Source organism: Eretmochelys imbricata, chromosome 8 (genome assembly GCF_965152235.1).
Source record: "Eretmochelys imbricata isolate rEreImb1 chromosome 8, rEreImb1.hap1, whole genome shotgun sequence".
NCBI lineage: Eukaryota > Metazoa > Chordata > Testudines > Cheloniidae > Eretmochelys > Eretmochelys imbricata.
The window spans coordinates 15,875,596-15,895,940 of record NC_135579.1 but is presented as its reverse complement, the minus strand read 5'-3'; the positions used below and the strand labels follow the sequence as shown (position 1 = coordinate 15,895,940).

Below are 20,345 nucleotides of genomic sequence, written 5' to 3'. Positions count from 1 at the left end.
GCAAGGAAAGGTATTTCTTTAATCACCATCTTCCAAAGCTCTAAATTAGGCACAAATTATAATTAATTTACAAAGATTACTGACTAGAAATTGTTACATTTACTCAGTAGTTATTGAGACCCGTGCTGCTTTAAACAGGCTCAATTTAATGCCTCCCCATTACAAGTAAAACTGCCATTGCTAATTGAACTGAAGCAATTGATGCAGTCTAGTGGAAGAATGGCCTCAGGAGAAGTGTCATATTTCAAGGGGAAACATTGCTGACGGGATGGAAAAACAAAAGGCACAGGCAACTTGATTTTCTAGTTTGGAGTTTTATTAAACCAAACATTTGTGAGAGCTGGACGTAGGTTTTTGATGCCCTAACTGAGGGCACGTAAGAGGGCTGTATGTGAGATGGATTTGTAGATAGGATTTTCACTAATAAATAGGAATTTCTCTACTTTAAGAAGGTTTTAGAGTAGCAGCCATGTTAGTCTGTATCCGCAAAAAGAAAAGGAGCGCTTGTGGCACCTTAGTCTCCTTTTCTTTTTTCTAATTTAATTCTTCACTTTAAAAAGAAATGATACTGAACATCCTACCCTCAATGGGTCAAACTGAGTTTATACAAAAAAGATATTGTCCCAAGCCCTGTTCTCCTCTCACTTGAGATGCCACTGAAAGCTGCTTGTGCAGATCTTCATAAGTTAATTTACCCTCAACTTTTTTGTATGGTTTGATCAACAGTAAAATAATCAACTTGATTTTTTGAAAAATGAAGGATTTAAAAGGGGTATTCTGTCAAAGTGGAAACTTTAAAAAAAAATAAAAAATCAAGGACTGCAAATTTAAAAATGCTTCCATTTTTTTTTTTCTGCTCCTCTGTTGATGTTTATAACGGTATTTTCATCAAAGAAGAAACTGTGTATACACAAAGTGCTGTTAAATGCACAAAGTAAATAAACTGCAAAAACAGATTTCTTTTTTTTGCAAGCACTTTTAAGTTATAGGAACCTGAAAGATTACATTTAACTATAGCTTTTACAAAATTTTCAGGCAATTAGGATATTGTTTCCTCCTTGATAGTATTTTTGAATAAAGTTGATATTTAAATTATAATACAGTCTCAGATTCAATACCCTGTTGAAATGCAGTTCACATGTCTCACAGTTATTGTGTCAGGCTGGCAGTAGACTTGAGCAGATGTTCTTATCTTTTTGCACTCTGCTCACAATTTGAGGGGTCTTTGCAACAGTACAGGATAGAGACATAATTTAATTTTAAATGAAAAGTTAGATTCTGGAGCTTAAGATAACATTTACTGAAAAATACTATTGCGCTGGACTGCTGCCACTGGAACACTGGAGGGGCACCTGTTGCTTTATTTTTAAATGAAGAAATAAATATCGGATCATACTCATTGGCGGAAGTCTTAATCTCACTGACATGAAGTCAAAGGCCCGGAACTCTGCTTCAATATATTTTAAAAATAAACAAACAAAAAGCAGGACTAGTGACTGTTTAAAATGTAAGACCTTATGCAGTAAGGAAGAGGACTCTGAAAGAGCCTCTACTTGCAATCTGTATTAGGAGGACACACTACTGGTAAATCAACACAAAGTGTAAATGTTGAGCCTAAGTACAAATGCTATGTATGTCTGTTTAAAAAAATCCCTGTAGCCATATAACCAACCTTACCATGAATGCGAAGGAAGAAAAGAAAATTCAGGATCCATACAGACAACCATAATTGTTGGGTTGTGAAGGGGGGATTTTTATGAACTGGAACAGAGATTGAATCCTCCCCTGGGATATTGAGCAGTAGTAAAGATGCTTCAGAGCCTTCACATTGCAGGAATCACTGTGGCTAATGTACACCTCCTTTTAATTATAAGTTAGCTGTTTTGTTTATGCCAGACTAGTGCAGAAGCTCCTGCAGGCCACAGTTACCTTCTGTGCAGGGGGTGTAGACCTAACCACCTAGTGTCTAAATAAAGACTGCTGTTTTAAAGTACTGTAATTAGCTGGCTAGTATGTATCTGCGCTTTTGTTCCCTGTTGGGTGGAATCAGACGTGCACAGCTGTGTGCCTACCTCCCAGCCATGTTTGTCCTTTAGCTCAAGGAGTAGGGGGCCTGTGCTTTTGCAGCAGGAGAAATTAATTCTATCTCTCCTGGTGCCATAAAATTCTGAGTCGCCCTGATGTCCAGAGTAGCAACAATTGTGTGAAATTCTAGATGGATTTGTTTTAATATGCATGGAATAAAATGTCACAGGAACAAAACACTTCATTAGCTGAATTGGGGGGAAAAAAAGAAATACAGAAAAACACCTTTAAAACAGATTACACAAAGGAATATGGGTAGTCCAAAAGCAGCATTTTTACAGCAAACACTCAAATTAGCACTGGTAATTCATGCATTGATGATGATTGATTGGCTTTTTCTAGTGCCTTTCATGAGACGATCTTAACGTGGTTTACAAACATAGTGTGATTAACGGTCCCAATAAGAAGAGGGTCCATCCTTTTCTGTGCGTTCAACAATGTAACATTCTAAGTATAAATATTTAAACAGTAGGACCTCATCTGTGTAGTACACAGCTGTATAAAATCAGAAAGCATTTGTAGATGGGTCAGGATTACAAGGACAGAATTACTAGATGAAGAAAAAAAGCCTCTCTTTAATCTGATGCCTACAGTCTTTCAAAGGGACAGATGCTCAGATGCTAAAGTGATTTGTGTACCTAGATTATGCTGCTGCCATGAATTCACTCAATGTCTGAACTGGCAAGTATAGGAATAATGCTATAAGCAACACCCTGTGAACATATGCCAAAAATAAGTTTAATATTATATTTGAGATTTTAAATGGAAAGAAGTCCAGAGCAGAGGCTATCTTAATGACTTTTCTCTTGTGCCATATGCCTCCTAGATGAAATTCATCCTGGGTTGGCGGACTTGAAGTACTCCTGCACATGTGGGTATGGAAATTGAGTATGAATGGTGAGGATGGTGAAGGGGAGGGGGTTTTGGATCCATGTTTTCACTGATGTGTTAAATGACTGCTTCACCCAGTTCTTGATCCACAGAACCTAGTTGACAACTGTCCACATCAAAACTAGAAAGTCTCACTGGAGAAGCCAAAACTTGAATGTAACAGGGACAATGACCTACCTTCTCACCTCTATATATGATACTTTCAGTGGTACTATGGGTTTCCTCCAGGTGGGTAGAGTGTGTGTGAGAGAGGTTGTGCTGTCATTGCCTGTGTTGTGCATGTTTTGTAGCTAGAGGACTTCATGCTTGAGGGTTGTAAATCAGCACTTTTCACCACCTGGTGAAACAATACTAGTTAGGACAAGGTGAATATATAGTCTGAAGGATGAACACAAATACACAACCATTTGCTACCTGACACCATATTTCACTGACATGCTGTCATCCTTTTATTACCTCAGACAGAATTCAGTAATCCTTTAGTAGCATGATTATCTGTACAAATGTTGGAAACGTGAAAAGACAGTATTTTGGGGGGTTAACTTCAAATGCATCTTCCTAGAAAACACTGTCAAGGTTCCTACTTCTCTTGTCTCGGATAACATAAGTGATAATGAGCTGGTCCTCTAGTGACTTTTAGTTAAAGCATTTTGAGATCTGTTAATCTTATTTTGAAGTTAAATTTGTTCATATGTAAGTTTGGAAAAGGAGTCTAAAACTATATGTAAACTTTTGACAAATAATGGGGGGAGTCCTTCCTTCAAACTATTAACTACAGTTTTGGTAATTAATTATTGCATAAAGATCAAAGGAAGAAACCAAAGAAAGGAACAAAGCCAACAAAAGCTGATATACTTGTCACAAGTTATCTTTCAGCCACATGTGTATCTCAAGTCTAATCTCAGGCATCAGACCAGGAAATACATCTCACAGATGTTGACAAATTCCTAATGTCCTGTTAACTTTTCAGTTTAACATTGCCATCTATTCACTGCCCAAAAACTTCACTAAAGTAGAGTCAAGGTTGACTAGCACTGCTTCCTCCTCTTCTACAATATCAAGTTCACTGATACTTAAACCACTAAAATCCACTAAATATAGAGAGATGTATGCATCAGCCCTGCCCTTAACCTTAACTGTGTCCCATTGAGTGATGCCCCAACCTTCCCTGACTGATGTAACACCCTATGCTTACAGAGGCTATATAGTTCTGTGAGGTTGCAGCACATAGGTAGAGTAGGAAAAACTGTCAGACAGTCCTCAGGAAAGCAGGAGTTGCATTTAGGGTGGTATGTATGAATGGCAGCTATGTACAGTATCTGTCCTGTCCTTGATCACTTCATCCACTCTGCACAAACCACGGCCAGCCGTTACCAACCCTAACAATTCCCCTCTGGAACATCACCTGCTTTCTAATCCCTGCGTTAGTCAGTACAGAACATATAGTTGACGGAGAGGATGCAATTGTGGGGGATACACCCCATAAAATGACTGGTTTATTTAGTGCTTACAGTAGGGCGGCCCTGGCTGAAACATAGAGGCAATCAGTGGTGGCTCCTACCAGTGCCAGGAGTAGAGTTCAGGGTGCGGGGCAGTGCGTTCTGCCATTTTGCATCGCCTGGCATCTGATGGAGAGGGGCACTAAGTGTTCTGGATGGACAGCAGCCAAGCCTGGACATAAGGTGACCAGATAGCAAGTGTGAAAAATCGGGACGGGGGTGGGAGCCAACAGGTGCTTATGTAAGAAAAAGCTCCAAAAAGTGGGACTGTCCCAATAAAATCGGGACATCTGGTCACTCTACCTGGACAGCCTCAAATGTTTAGGTGCTGAATCTTGGTAGCTGCACCTGAGGGCTGCAGCACATCAAGTAGGCACCTCTTCTCCGGCAGGGGGAGCCTAAGCTCCGCCCCTTCGCTCTGCCCCTATCACGTGGCGGGATCCGGCGCCTTCCCCTGAGGAGGCGGGGATTGTCTCTGTTGCCTTCGCCCAGGTCACGTGCCGGGTTCCCCAGGCCGTGCCTGGGGGTCACGTGGCCGGCGGCGGGGGCTGTGCGAGCGCGATGTCTGCTGGGTAATCCGAATGCCCGGCTGCGGGAGGAGCTGGGCCGGAGTCACTGTTCTGAGGAGCCAGCCAGCGGGACCCGACCGTGCCGGGCCGCACCGGAACCCAGCCGCACGCCCAGCCCAGCCCGCAATGGAGCGGCGGGACCCCCGGGGAGCCGCCGCCGCCCCCGCGCCCCCCCGCCTGTGACCCGCTCCCGGAGCTCCCCCCGCCCCTCTGGGTCCTGCCTTCCCTCTCCCCGGGGCCCGAGCCCGCTCCTTGGGCCTGGTCTTTGTGCCCGGCTCCGGGCCCTGCCCTCCCCGCTCCCGTCCCCCGCGGCCTGACTCCCCTTCTCCCCCTGGCTGTCGCTGACTCAGTGGCGGCTCCTCAGTCCCCTTTGGGCCTCCTCGTCTCCCGCCCGACGGGCCGGTGGCGGCAGCCGGGAAATGGTCCGGGCCTAGCGGAGCAGCGAACGGAGGTAAGGGGAGGGGGGCGGTGCGGGGCCGCTCCGGCTCGGTCTCGCTCCCTGGGGCTGGAGGTGGGGGCTCCCGGGTGTTTGTCTGGACAAGGCCCGTTCTCTGGCGGTGGGCTGTGTCCTCTTCCTCGGGAGGTACCCGGGCTTTGGCGGAGGGAGGGGGGACATCTGCCTCCCCTCCGGCCCCGAGCATGGGCTGGGTAAGAGTGCCCCAGAATTCCCTGAGGGGCCATGGCGTCTCGGGGGCGGGAAAGATCCAGTTCCCCGTATCTGTCCTCGCTTATTCTTTATCCTTTTCCCCGCCCCCGCCTTTTCCAACTACCTTCTCTCTCCCCCCGGGCTTGAAACTCTTTCTGCTGCCCCTTCAGTATTAGTAAGCTCTCCCTCCTAGACCGTGCCTCGGCGCCTCCTCTTGGTCTCTTTGTAAACTTCCACCCACTCCTTGCCTTCCCCACTCTCCGTCCCCTGCAGCTCTGGATGGCTTCTTTCATGTCAGATGTGACCTGCTAAAAGAGGCATCAGCCTCTATCCCTAGATTAATACATGGAGATGAGCAAACCCCCCCCCCCCCCCCAACACTCACGGGTGGGTGGATGTGTATCCGTACACATAATCTCTACTGAGATGTGCTGGCATTCCCTCTTTTCGAGAAAATAAAACTTACATGGTTCTTGGTAAATGTGGTTATAGGTTGTTAGGTTTTTCTTGGTGGTGGTTTTGCTAATGAGGCCGCCTCCTCTTCCTCTCCTAGCTGTTAGATTTAATCCTCCAGTAATTGACGTCAGTGCTTTGTTCCTTGCACTTTGCTGTGTGTTTTAGGCACTGAGCAGTTCTAGGGATGGATCAGGCAGAGGAGTGGTGGGGAGGCCTAGTCTGTGGTTTCGTTCATGTTAAGCAGTTTTTGTGTGTGTGGTAATGGGTGGGGTAGGAGGAAGTCAGAGTTTCTGGCTTATTAGCTGAGCCACAATCAAATCTTCCTTCTGAACCAGTAGGTGATGTTTGTTGTTGAAAGCCACTTGGTGATAATTGAATTGCCCTTTGGCTAAACAGGGTACAACAACTTAAACAATATGCCTTTAAGTCAGGGCAATATTCTTCCTTTTCTGTTAACAAAATGTTTTAATAACTATAACACAAATGGTTACATTTTCAGTTCTTATATTCATTCATTTATAGGAATGAAAAGATGACTAACATACAGTTTTGAGCCAATATACTAAATTTAAGGGTAATAAAGTAGCAGTGCTTTGTAGCCAGTCCAAAATAACTGAATACACTGTGTGTTCATAAGATCTATTGGTTAGTTAGGTGCTAGACGCAAGAAGTGTGGGACCTTTAAATTTCCTAGGCTCACCTCCTTTGTTAACTACTGTATCTTTCAGTCTCTTGGTTTATTATGAAAATATCTGACGGAAACATTCACATGATGATGTGCATTGTCTTGCTTCCATCATGTCAGTTAAACCTCCTGTTTACCTCAGTAGGAGCCGATCAGGCCCTTATATAGCATGTTAGTATTTGAAGTGAAATAGGATTGTCCAAATTTCCAGTTCTGTTTTTTAATTTATATTTTCTCCTCTAGTAGTTGAACTCCTCCCCACTATGGATGAGTTCTCCAGTTTTCTCCCTCTAATGTTTCTGAACAGTAATGGAGTGCCAGCCCAAAGGAGTTATTGGGAAATAGGGCGTAGTCAAGTGAATTGATGGAGTTAACTGCCTGATTTGTCACCTTATAGACTTTTCTCCAATGAGAAACTTTTTTTTTAAAGTCATGATGCTGCCATGGGTGCCATATATTGCACCCTGCTGGTGTCTAACAGTATACTATTATTTTTGTGGGTGGCCAACTTTCAGCATATTATTTTAACTGGGATCTGTGGAATGACTTGTATAATAATACTGCTTCATTTGACTTTCATTCTTGCTATTGCTGCATTTTATTACCCTATTAGGCTTTAAATATATCAACGCTTTTTAATATTAGGATTTTTTTTCTGGTCACTGTGCAACATGCCTGTAACATTTAACATAGAAGTGCAAATTCATTGTTACTGCTTATTTTGAATAGTTGCGACCGGTCTTAAAAGGATAGACAATGTCCAATCTAGAATTAAAAGTAGCATTTCAGATGCTGTTAGTGTCCCTCAATCCTTTTGCCAGTTTAGTTTAGTCACTTTGTTCTATATCTTAAAAGGTTGCAACAGGGAATCTGATTGTAAAGGGGAAACAGTGTAACTGACTACAGAGTGCTGTTAGATGTACAAAATAAAGTGCAATTTTTTGAGTACTGTGTTTTCCGTGAATTCTTTTCCGGTTACAGTGATCTTGGATCAATAGTTAATAGAACTTCAGACAATTTTTTTTTTAAAGGTACACTATTAGTATTTTACATTTGTCTGTAAATCAGCGTGTCTTGGCACAGTTGCTTTCAAGATCCAGATATTTCTGCTTCTAAATGTATATCCTCAGACTGTGGTAAATGACCTAAACAGCATTTTGTAAACTGTCTGACAAATATGGAACAGAAATTTTATTTAAAAAAAAAATCCACGGAACCAGAACAGTCATAAATCATAGTTGATGAAATAGCTGAATGATGAGGAAAATCTTGCTACATTTTGGAGCTACTTAAGTCATAATATTTGTTTTATTCAGATGTTTGTAAATAACAATGTTGCAATGGAAGTCTCTAAACTTCTTGAATGGTTAAACATTAGCAAGTGTTGTATTACTTAGTTCCTTTTTTTTCTCTGACTAGTAGTGGCTGCTTGCCAGGGTGCTCTGGCTTTCTTCTAGAGCTGTAGTTGCTGTTTCTTGACTATATCAGAGGTGATCAGTGACATGTGGCCTGCAGCTTAGGGACTGAAGCAATGATTCCCAACACTTCTGTGTTAGTTTGGATGGCAGCTCCCCTGTCACCACATTGTCTTGTGCCATGGCTCCAGAACAGTTGCCACAATCTTCCCCCAACATCCCTTTCTGCCCTTTTCTTGCTTGTCATCTTTTTTTCTGTTTTGTTTCTTACATTAACTTTGGTTTGCTACTCTTCTCCTCCCCATTGTTTCAGCTCAACAGAAGGCTCCATGCTGCTCATGGTGGGTGCAGAAGTATCAACTGGTGACACCCATGATTGAACTTGAGTGTTGTGAGCAGAGACATGAAATTGAGGGTGACCATTAGGTAGCTGCCTGAGCTGGCCAGCAGATATATATGAGCTGTTCCTGCTGCTGCCTGTATTGAGACAAAACATGGAGGGAATGTAGGTGCCTTTCAAGAAGCCACCTGTGACAGCAGAAGGTGGTTTGCATCAGGGAGAGAAGGGTGGATCTTAAGTCATGTCGCTTTCCTGGCCATGCTGTTTTGCCAGCTCCCATCAGGACTAGTCGAATGTGCCAGATGGAGAAAAACTGGTTGAAGGATATGGGAAAAGTCTTCAGATTTGTTATTGTCAGATTTCTTGTCCTTCCTACAGTAACAGCTCTCAGCCACCTAATTTCAGACTGTTGTTTGTTGTTCATGTGGATTTGTTTCAGAAGTATACTCCTATCTGGTGCAGGAATATGTGCTTGCAACTATCCTCAACATAAACACAAAAATATCTTTAGTATACTAGTCTTTTGTTTCGTTAGATGTAAATGCCACTTTTGTAGCTTATATCAGAAGGATACCAATTTGGATGTCATCATGGCTATAAAGAATAAAATGTTCCTGAGTTGAAATGCAGAAGCATTTGATATTGTAAGTATATTTGTGAAGACAAATTAACAATTTTATTGTCTTACAATGCCCTAAATTAAATTCTTCACTGATAGAAGTGTATAAAATACACTGATTTAATTGATAACTATATTAAAAAAGAAGTTTTGGATCACAAAATCATGGAGCTAGAGATGGAAAGAAATTGTCTGGTCCATTCTCTGCCTACGCAGGATTGTTCCTATTAAGCAGTTACCAAAGTCCTGTCCAGTTCCTCTTAAATAGGCTACACAATTCCACAGACTAATGATTCTCCCTGTCAGGAAGCTTCTCTCCCCTTCCCCCCGCAAAGTGCTGAAGTATTCAGCCTGAATTATTCCTTATTTTCATAATATTACTGCTATATCCCTTGTACTATATGCTTCCTCACCTCCTTCAGAGCTTGTCTTTGAGCATGTTTCATGGGGCACACTCGCTGCTAGGGCACTGTTTCATTGTTTCTTGGTATGCTTTAATTGCTATATATTGTAATTGTAACCACTAATCTTTTTGGCAAAGGTTTCTTTATTTTATTTTGTCTTAATAAGCAATGTTTGTTTTTCAGAATGGCCTTTTGTAAAAAATGGGTATTTTTTCTCTCTCAGTATTATGGCACAATATTTGGCTGCTTTTTTAAAGCCAGTGAAAATAAGTGGTGGTGAATTTGGGATATCTTCCTTAATCTCTATTTTTAAGTAATATACCTTAGTTCTAGGCATTATAACATCTAGATCTTATCACTAGTCATGTGTGCACTTAATTCTGTATGGTATCTATTTAAGGTAGGACAAATAATTGTGTAACACTTTTGAAATGGATTGAATATACTTAAAAGCTACTACTCTTTAGAGGAAAAAAAGTGTTTTCCTTAACTCTTCTTGATTTTGAGTTTTCAAGATTTGACAGAAGTGACATCTAAATTTTCATGTTTGTCATACCTTCTTTAAAAGTCTCTGTTTTAGGGACTAGAATATGAAGTATAGTACCTGTCTCAAGTCTTGTTAGTTTGGAATTATTAGGCAAGTATATGTATTTTTTAAAGGAGGAATGTATCATATCATTGAATAACTTCAATACAAGTAACAAGGTCTTTTATTGATCTGGAAAGCTTTCATTAGGGGAAAATGGGGAGAGTCATTCACACACCTACACCCAATGTGAAATTGTACAGCGATGGAAATTTTTTACACAAACAGAATTTTGGTAGTTCATCCAAAGATCAGTATTCTGAAACTTGCTGCACAAGTTGTTAAACTCTTGTCTCTTCTTTCTCCCTTTGTCTTCCTCTCTTCCTTAAATCCTCTTGGTTTTCCTGCTTAGGTGGAGAGAGTACTTCAGAGATCAGGATTATGATAAATTAAAATATGACTAGGGAAGGAATATGGTGGAAGAACTGGTAGACATTAAGGGCCATGTGATTCAAAAGTACAAGCCAACGGTTAAATCTGGGTAGGATGATGAATTGCCTTACCCTTCTAGTCCAGGGGTTCTCAAACTTCATTTCACCCTGACCCCCTTCTGATAACAAAAATTACTACACAACCCCAGGAGCAGGGACTGAAGCCTGAGCTCGCCCACCTGAGCCCCACTGCCCTGGCGGGGGATCCAAAGCCAAAGCTCAAGGGCTTCAGCCTCAGGTGGGGGGCCTGTAACCTGGGCTGTAACCCTTGGGCTTTGGCCCCAGACTGTAGCAAGTATAATGCCAGCCCTGGCAACCCATTAAAACAGGGTCCTGACCCACTTTGAGGTCCCAACCCACAGTTTGAGAACCGCTGTTCTAGACAGATCTCATTGTTTTTACCACCAAGTACAGCACTTAGATACAATGGTAGTAGATACAGTGAAATGCCTATATATAAATAAAACCCTAAAACAACTCCCCTAATAGAAGCCAGTATAAATAATGTCTTGAGTGGTCGTCCTCCAACAGAAAACCTGGAAATAATATAGGCTGCCGTATATCAGGACGTACTTGTGTAAAATTTGTTTACCATTACATCGAGTGTGTTTTATCAACCATGTTAAGGGTTGCATAATTAAAATAAAAATTGTCAGGAAATACAAGAGTCCAAACATGGAAAGTTCAGCCCAAAAGGCTGTCATGTATTTTCTGAGGAAACTGAGCTTGTAAAAATGTGGGGGAGAGGGATTTCATGGAAATTGTTTTACATAATTACAGCAGATACTAGCATGCTCCAGCCTTAACGAAACAAATAGCATTTAATGTAATGCTAGTGGCTCTGATTGGTTGGCAAATTAAAAAAACAGTTGGCTGTGAATTGTTTTCTTCTTGTCAGTTTAAAGGGCCTTGCAGTTTAGCACGTAGTGGAAAGCTAGTATGTTTATCCTGCCCTCAGTCTTTGTAACATAGGTTTGTTGGTATGAATTAAGGAAATGATCTGGTCACTGAGGTCATAGATTCTGTGACTTCTTTGGCTCGGGCTTCAGCCCCCCGCAGCAGGGCTTGGGCTTCAGTCGCGCCCTGACCAAACCCTGTTTTTTGTACATTTTTACCATGACTGCTCCATGCATTTTGACTAATTTTACCATGACAAAATTGTATCCATAGTATGGATGTACCAGTAGAGCTGTCCTGATTAACCCCCACTGGAGGCGCAGCTTCACGGGTGTAAACCAATTCCTCAAGTGGCATAGAATAAGCTATAGTGGCAAAAGGACATTTTTGCTGGTATAACTGTGTCTATACTAGGGCTTTTGCTGCAGAGCTTTGCTGGTTTGGAGTGGAGGAGGGGGCAAATCATCCTAACAAGATATGGCCATGTATGTAAAACTTACTTGTGTAGACCAGGCCTTAGTATCAACTTGTATATTCGAAAAATTAAACCGAGACATAAAGGTTCCCAACGTAGGTACAAGCTGCTACATCGCTGTTGGCCCTCTCTTTCCACGTGGTGTCTTAGTTCAGTGCTCACCATGGTTGCACAGGCTAAGTACTTCAGTAATTGCACTTATCAGTTCCTAGCTATTTTAATACTCTTAAAATGAAGGCTGTGTATACTACTTTGCCCAAACCTCTTGGGCCAAAAAAATTGACTTGGTCTTTATAGGTGTATCAGACAAGTGTGGAATTTGTATTTAGATCAAGTTTCTCTTATTTATTTTAGATATCTGTGAGAACAAGATTAAAGCATTTAACAACAAAGCTAGTAAACATATAAAGATTTCAAAGCATAAGACTGTTTTGTAACATACACTTACTCTTTAATTAGAAACTACAGAAAGGAAATGTCTGCTCTTGTCTTTGCCCTATCAAATCTGATTGGCACAACTAAACAGAAAATTGATAGCTTATTATATCATTTGTAGAACCCCTTTGATTCACTTCCTTATGACTCTTCTTTCTAGGGTTCCAAATGTTAAGTTGCGCCTCAGCCACATTGCTGGAATAACTTTGTAAACACTTATTAAAAATATTGATTTAACAGGGCAGAAAATAAGTGTAGATAGTGAGTAAAGAAAAAGGATAAAAAGGCAGTTCCTAGATCAGTGAATTCTTAGCCTATAATATCCATACCAGGTATATTTAATTAGGAAAAAATACCAGTAACGCTTCACTTATACACACCCCTACTCAGTACTCTACTGGAAATACATTTTACCAGTGGAGAGTTTTAATAATCACTTAGTCCTAAGTGTAAATCAGCTTTTCATTAGCAAGCTGCTCAGAAAGGATTTTTCTTTTTTCCCTTTCTTGCAATATTTTTCTTAATTTAAAAAAAAAATTGCGTTCTCTTTTGGCTTAATGACACAAGGTCTTTTACTCAGTCAGCATTTATCAATAGCCATTTTTACAGGGTTTTTCTCACTTACCTATTTGCCCGAACAACTTTATTTTGTGTGTTTAGGGGCAAATCATGCTCTTAATGCCCTACGTGCCTGCAGATGAGATGAGTGCAGTGGAATAAGTGTTTGTTTTGTGTGTAGGGGTGTGTGGGATAGGAGGAGAATGTGTGCCTGGTATGGATTTTGGAACACAGTACCTATAGTTCTAGGCTATCATAGCTTTGTGTGTACAGTAGCTATTAATGGGACTCCAGTCCTGATCAGGAGCCTCCGAGTGATGCCACAATACACAAGATAAAATTACTGTAGGATAATGTATGGAAGCTGGGTGGTGCCATAAATTATTCCTTAGACCAGGGGTCGGCAACCTGCGGCACACAAGCTGATTTTTAGTGGCACTTTGCTGCTAGCCAGGGTCCCGGCCGCTGGCCCTGCTCATCCCGCTACTGGCCTGGATGGATAGAACGCCGGGCTGGCAGCGGGCTGAGCGGGGCTGGCAGAGGCTCAGTGCACTGCCCATATGGGGTTCTGTCTACTGCCCAGGCTGTCAGTCTGAGGTTCTGCCAGCCGGGGTCCCGGTCCCGGTCAGCCCGCTGCTGGCCCCGGGTTCCGTCTATCCAGGCTGGCAGCAGGATGAGCGGGGCCAGCGGCTGGGACCCCAGACCAGCAGCGCGGGTGGTATGCTGAGCCGCTCAGCCCGCTGCCGGTCCGGGGTTCCGTCAGGGGGCCCCTGTAAATGTAAAATTTATTACTGGCACACGAAACATTAAATTAATGAAGACTTGGCACGCCATTTCTCAAAAGTTGCTGACCCCTGATTTAGGCTGTTGTAAACACCTCGGAGCCTGGACCATCTTTTTGGTCTGTTTACATGATACCTAGCAGAATGCAGTCTTCCTGGCCCATGAATTGGGATCTTAGGTGCTATGGTAATACAAATAATAATGGACTTAGGACTTAATAAAAGCTGATAGGAGTTTGGTGCCTAACTCTATTAGGCTCCTCTGAAAATTCTAGTCTAAATATTCACCTCTAGAAGGTAAAGGTAACATGAACATTATTTCACCTCACTTTAGCCAGCTCTCTAGTGGGATGTTATCCACTGAGAAAATCTACCACTTACCTGACTTTCCAAACGCCATTTTCACTATGCTATTAAACACAAACTTTATAGTTATGGAATGGTCAGCTGTTGAATATTTATGCAGTACAAAACCAATATTTCAATAAAACTCCACAAACCTTACTAAAAATCTAACTTAACCAAAAACAAGAACTTGCCATTCACTTGTATTTCATCTCCTCATACCTGCATACTACATGAGTTTCAGAATTGTAATTCTTACTCCTGGGGGAATTCCACACCAAAAAAAGGAAAAATTCTGTGCACAATATTTCAAAATACTGCATATTTTATTTGTAAAAATAACACTGTATAATCATGCCAGTTTCAATTATTTGGTAATTTATTTCAAATTATGTCTGTAACTATACAGACAACAAAAATAGATTCCCCCAGGAGTAGAGAGTTGAAGTAAGCCCTAGTGCAACCCAGTTCCTGTTTCTCTGCCCCCTCCTGGCCCGGACATCTGCACCCTCCCCTTCCAGAGCCCAGCTGGTCCCCTCCCTGACCCAGACACCTGTAACCCCCCCCAACAGAGCCCAGCTATGGGGTGCACCCCCAGCCCAGACACTCGCAACTATTCCTGCCCCCGAGCCCAGGGATCTAGAGCAGCAGTTCTCAAACTTTAGCAACCCGAAGCCCCCCATTTTGATTTAAAATTTTTCATGGATTCCCAAGCCCCCTGCTCAGCTCTAGGCCCTGTCCCCACTCCATCCCTTCCTCCAAGGCCCCATCACTGCCCCTCCTCTTCCCCGCCTCTTCCCTCCCTCGAGCGTGCCCCATCCCCACTCCTCCCTTTCCCTCCCAGCACCTCCTTCATGCCAGGGAACCGAGGGTACTCCAGGGCGTCCGCCGGCCCCTCTGATCAACTCCTCCCTTCCTCAGCTCTGCATTTTGTGCAAGTCACCTCCTTCCTTCAGGAAGTGCTGGGAACTACAGCTGCCCAGAACTCTGCAGCTCCTCCTCACCCAACAGTGTCCTGTGAGCTGGGCTCTGTAGGGTCCAGGAGCCCCTATGGCGGCCAGTAGCTCTGCAGCACCAATTCTGCAGGGGGAAAAAAGAAATTATGCACAGAACATTAATTCTGCACAAATTTTGCATTGTGTAGTGGTGAAGAATTCCCCCAGGAGTAAATAATTCTATCTGCTGCAGTATCTAAGCATACAGTGAGTCAGGAGCAGAATGGTATGATTGGCACTCTGCTTAGGAGTGGCCCATCACTAAAATAGTTAGTGTGTGTCGGGTCAGGGCCAAAGGGGTGTGGGTGTGTTTCAACAGTGTGGGTCTTTCCCACATAGTGTCAGCCTGGAGTCTTTTTCCTAGGGTAGCTTGAAGCTTAGAACATTGCCTTTCTAAAAGTTCAAACAGTATTAGGTGCCACTGGAGGTTGAGTACAGTGTTTTTCTTTGGGTTCCTGTCCACGTATATCAATATAACTTAGGCTGAGTACTTGAGGAGCTTCCAGTAAATAGCAGAGTGCTGCCCCCATTTTGCTTATTGCAGTATCCTGAAATTTCACAGGATAAGAAGGATTTCTTGGCATGTATTTTCTATAATATTTTAAAGCAGTTTTAATCAAAATCTTATTTTTGAAGCTTTGGCAGGTTCTGTCTTACAGTAAACTGATGATTGGTGAATCTTTATATGTGAGCGCAATCTGGTATATTTACCCAGTGTCAATGTTACTTTAAATAATTAAAAATTCAACTGAACTTTACTCAGATGTCAACTTCAAGTTTAGCTTGTGTTTTTTAACTTGATTGATTCCAGAAAAAGTTCTTCTTGTCTTTGTTTTTAGTGTATGTTTTCTGTAGGACACATTAAAAAGTCATTTAAGATTAACAAAATTTAATGAAACAAGCATTACACAACTCTACCCTATTAATAAATTAATAACAAATTAAGCATTTCAAGATGGGTTACGTTCGTGTTCTTGTGAGTTTATAGATCCTGAAGTTCTTAAAACTGTCAAGTTTATTTTGCCAGAGCTAAAACAAGTTAAGAGCAAATAGTCAAAAGCAGCTGTGTTCAGTGGCTTCAGTAGTTTGTCAAATATAAGTTCATCTTTCAGCCAGGCTTTAGGGGAAATTACATGACTTCAATGAAGATCTTTACAAAATACTATAACACAAAAGGCTCTGTCCACAAAAATAAGTCAGGTAAACTTTAGATTATATTGTTTGGTAAAAATTCACAACAGGACCATTAAAGGTAAAATTTGAGTGCTATATAACGGGTAATCAGACATTTTAAAATCATCTGTTTAATGAGGAGCCAGTATAATCTCTAAATTATTAGACTATGTTATTGCGATAGAATGTCCCAGGACAGCAGTTTCTAATTGTGACACAAACCAATTAGAGTCAATAGCAGACTGCAGTATGAAGCATCTTTTGGGCAAAAGTCAGGGAAGGAAAATGTGCATATCAGGGTAGTTGTTTGTGCTCAACGAAAGAGTTAGGGTGGGATACTGTTGATGTAGAGTTTTTGCGTGAAGTTAGTGGACTACTGACCGAGAAGTTGGAAGCCAGAGAATGGGTTGCTGATCTTCATAGCTGAATCATATTAGTGATCTGGAGAGATGATTGATATACATTGCAAAAGCTATATATTTTATGGATAGCTCCGTTGCTATTCTAGGTGGGAAGATAGACTCTCAGACGCAAGGAATATATAATAGCTTTTAGAGCAGCATGAGATACAACCTCCATGTTTATTGCTGCTTAGACATAATGATTGAATTATGAAGAATATGGTTTTCATTTTACAGTCTTATCCAGGAGTTTTGTGTAAAAGATCACGATAACAGCTTACACTAAGAGATGGATTATATTCAACAATCTGAGCTATCAGCATTGGATTGTAAATGGTGAGGGAAGATACGACATCAGAAGGGATAAATTAGAATTCAGTCATAAAACTTTTTAAAATAAAGGCTTGGAAGAGGGAGTGTGTGGGAGATAAGGGAATGCCTGACCTCTCAAATGGAGGTAAAAGGGCAGGAAACCAAGAAGGGGGTGGAGGGGAGTGCTGGCTAATGCAGCACAAGTTCTCTATCTGTTATGGAACCTGCCACACCTGCTTACTGAAAAGGATTTATATAGCTAAATGAATATTTACTAACATTTCTAACAAATGTTGTCAGGTAAGTACCTGTTATTGTTTTAAATATTTGCTACTGAATGGTGTTAGTGTCTCTATGGCTGCTGCAGTTCTATTGCTGTTTCGTAGCAATCTGCTGACAAAACTTGTGACCAAGTGATGTTTAGCATTAATGATTATGCTAGAAAGTTTTAACCTTTAATTCTTTCTAATGGCACATTGGGAACGCCTTCATGTATGAGGACTACAGCTCTCCTGCTATGCTACAGCCTGCTCTGCAACCTCATCCTCCCACTCCGGGCTGACAGATAGCTGCAGCTCCTGTTGCTTGTTCAGCTATATGCATCCAGTGTGTAGCTTACTGGCTGGCTTGCAGCCACTCACGGTTCTTCCATCTACCAGATCCTCTCTGCTTCTAATTCTGCGTCCCCACCCACCTAATAGCCTAGTTACGTCTCCTGCTTCAACAATTCTCCTCTTCCCCATTTCAACCTAGAATTTGCCATGGTCCCATTCTCCTCCTTACCAGGCGTTTCCCAGCTGCCACTCCCTCCCCTTCTGCATTCTTAAATTTAAAAGGGAAAGTTTGAGTAACTGACTTTGACATCATTTATCAAAAAAAATCTCAAGTCTCCAGTCTTTCTTATAAAACTGACAACAAATAAAAGGTTGAGGCTTTGTTGAATTTTGTTGTGGTTAGAGCAAGGGGTACTAGGAATCAGAACCCAAGGATCATATTGTCTGTTCTTCCACTGGGTAAATCACTTAACCTCTTAATGTTCCTGTAAAACTACAGCTGTACTTTTCTATATTAAAGTATAATCTGGCAGGCAAATTCTAGACTTAAAAAGGTTACTTAACCCCAGTCAAGTCTCAAATATTAAAGAAATTCAGCTTATTGGAAATAGCATAACATATTAGATTTATTGGCTCTGTTGTTTGAAGAGCCCAAGGAGAACTTGTGCGATTGCTCTCTGAATATTTAAACTCTGCTATGCATGAGCACTGTTACAGGTTTTGTGATGTTACACATTTTATGCATTTAACAAGATCTTGTCTGCACTAAGAATGTTAGGAGATGCAATTCACTATACTTTGCAACTCAGTTTTCAGGAACAGTGAAAGAAATTGGGCATTTTTATCACCATAATCTAATCAGTTATGAGTAGGGTTAAATCATAGTGGTAAAAATGCTCAAATTCTTTATATGATACTATCATTGCCATTGCTCATATCTTTCCATCCACAGACCTACTGTGCAGCACTATGCTGTTTTTGCAGAAGGCACACTGACTTGTCAACCAGAGGGCAGCCTGGGTGTTAGAGGACGGCAAAAAATATTTGGAAGGGATGCTGTCTATGCTGCTCCCTTTTCTTGGCATGTGGGAGATCAGGGAAAGGAGTTAGACCTGCTGTTCTGAGAGTGAAACTAGAAAGGGGTAGGAGCCCTGGGTCTCTCCAGTCCAAGGAGTTCTGGGATGGGCTTTGGAAAAAGCCACTCAAAGAGCCTGGAAAGTGGCCTAAGTAGACAACAAGGTGCCTGAGTAAAGTACCCTGAGGAGAGGATGTCATTTGGCAAGACAGCTAGACATAGTTTCCACCTCAGGGATTTGGCTAAGGGACTGGTAAAGCAAAGGGAGTGGATTTGCAGAAGGAGAAGCAGGGAGAGTTTAAGGTTGGACCTGACACCTGTTTTGTTGTCTGAGGATGAAGGCCTTCAAAAAGGGAGAGCAGTATTGCTTAGGGGCCCTACCACAGAGAGGAGAAAAAGAACTAGAGGGTTTTGTTTTGTCTAGACCAGTGCTTCTCAAGCTATCTGATGTGGGGGACCAGCAATTTTTTTTTCCAATGTGCACGCAGACCGGCAGCCGATGGCTCGCGGACCGGCACCGTCTGTGGACCACCACTTTGAGTAGCACTGGTCTAGACAGCATACTTGGTCTTTATTCTCAGGAAGGGGTTGAGTTTTGTAATTTAGCTACACAGGAAAACCAACTTGCCATTGAGGGAAACAGAAGCAATGGTTTCATTCTCACTGGATATGTAAAGCCACGTCTACGTAGTCCAAAAGTCAAAGTCAAAGTTCACACGAGCCAGTGGCTCATTGTATTGTTGCGATTAAGGCATGTCAATTTCATAGCCAACAGACACAAGGGAATGACATGGCCAGCATCACATCCAGCTGCCTTTGACAACCCTAATCTGATGAATCAAGGCTAATCCTTATGTGAGTAAAAGATATGAGTCCCCCACTGTAATTCATAATAAATAACTGGAGAATGATGATAATAGCTGTGTCAATTATGTGTCACCCACTCCAAAAGTTCTGGCACTTCTAAGAGGCAGCAATATTCTTCTCTCCTGAGTTGCTACTGCTGTTTTGTCCAGATGATGCCTGTGAACTGAGTTGAGCAAATTGTGCAAATTGAGATCTTTGCATACCACTTGGCTGCTGGGGTGACCAGGAGGGAACTTCTTGACCAAACAACAATCTTGCAGTTGAACACCAAACAGGTTTGGTTTGACTACTGCAAACTTGACACAGCCACTTGTTACGTTCCAAAGTTTGGCAAAAGGAGGCTGGGCAAATGGCAGAGAAAGAAACCTAGATGTAAACTGTTGATGCTTTGTTAGTTTGTTTTCCCATGCATAAAGAGGAGCAATTAGAGCCTGCTGACTGTCAATTCTGCATGTAAAACCTAAAAAATAAAATAAAAGCCAGCCCAAATAAGAGTTGACGTGCCTCAGTAGAACCAGTTTTCAAGTTTTCTACCAACTTATTACTGAAAACAGCCTTAAATATATTTGTTAGCATTTCAGTTTTTAAATTAAATGCTCTGTTGCAGTGAACGCTGATCAGCATTATAGTTAGCCTAAGCATTGAGCTGAAGATTGCACTTGCACAGGGCAGCGGGAAATCTTCAGATAATTGGCCCTACCACACTCACTTCACTGGTGTCAAGATAGAGGGTGTATCAGGAAGGACTGGCTGCAGTGTTGTTGTACTTTGGCAACCCTAGCTAAGGGAACAGACGCTTGAGTATTTTTGCAGCAAGGCATAGGTTAGAGCAGCTATGAGGCTGCTCCCC

General features: G+C 42.0%; 1 protein-coding gene across 3 annotated transcripts in view; it reads left to right on the top strand.

Moving 5' to 3' along the window:
• The first annotated feature begins 5,118 nt into the window (after window positions 1-5,118).
• Window positions 5,119-20,345, top strand: part of AFF4 (ALF transcription elongation factor 4) — a 74,843-nt gene continuing 59,616 nt past the window's right edge. For all 3 annotated transcript variants that reach the window (XM_077823486.1, XM_077823487.1, XM_077823484.1), the window contains exon 1: window positions 5,119-5,495. The gene's annotated coding sequence lies outside the window, so the exon portion shown is untranslated. The remainder of the gene's footprint in view (window positions 5,496-20,345) is intronic.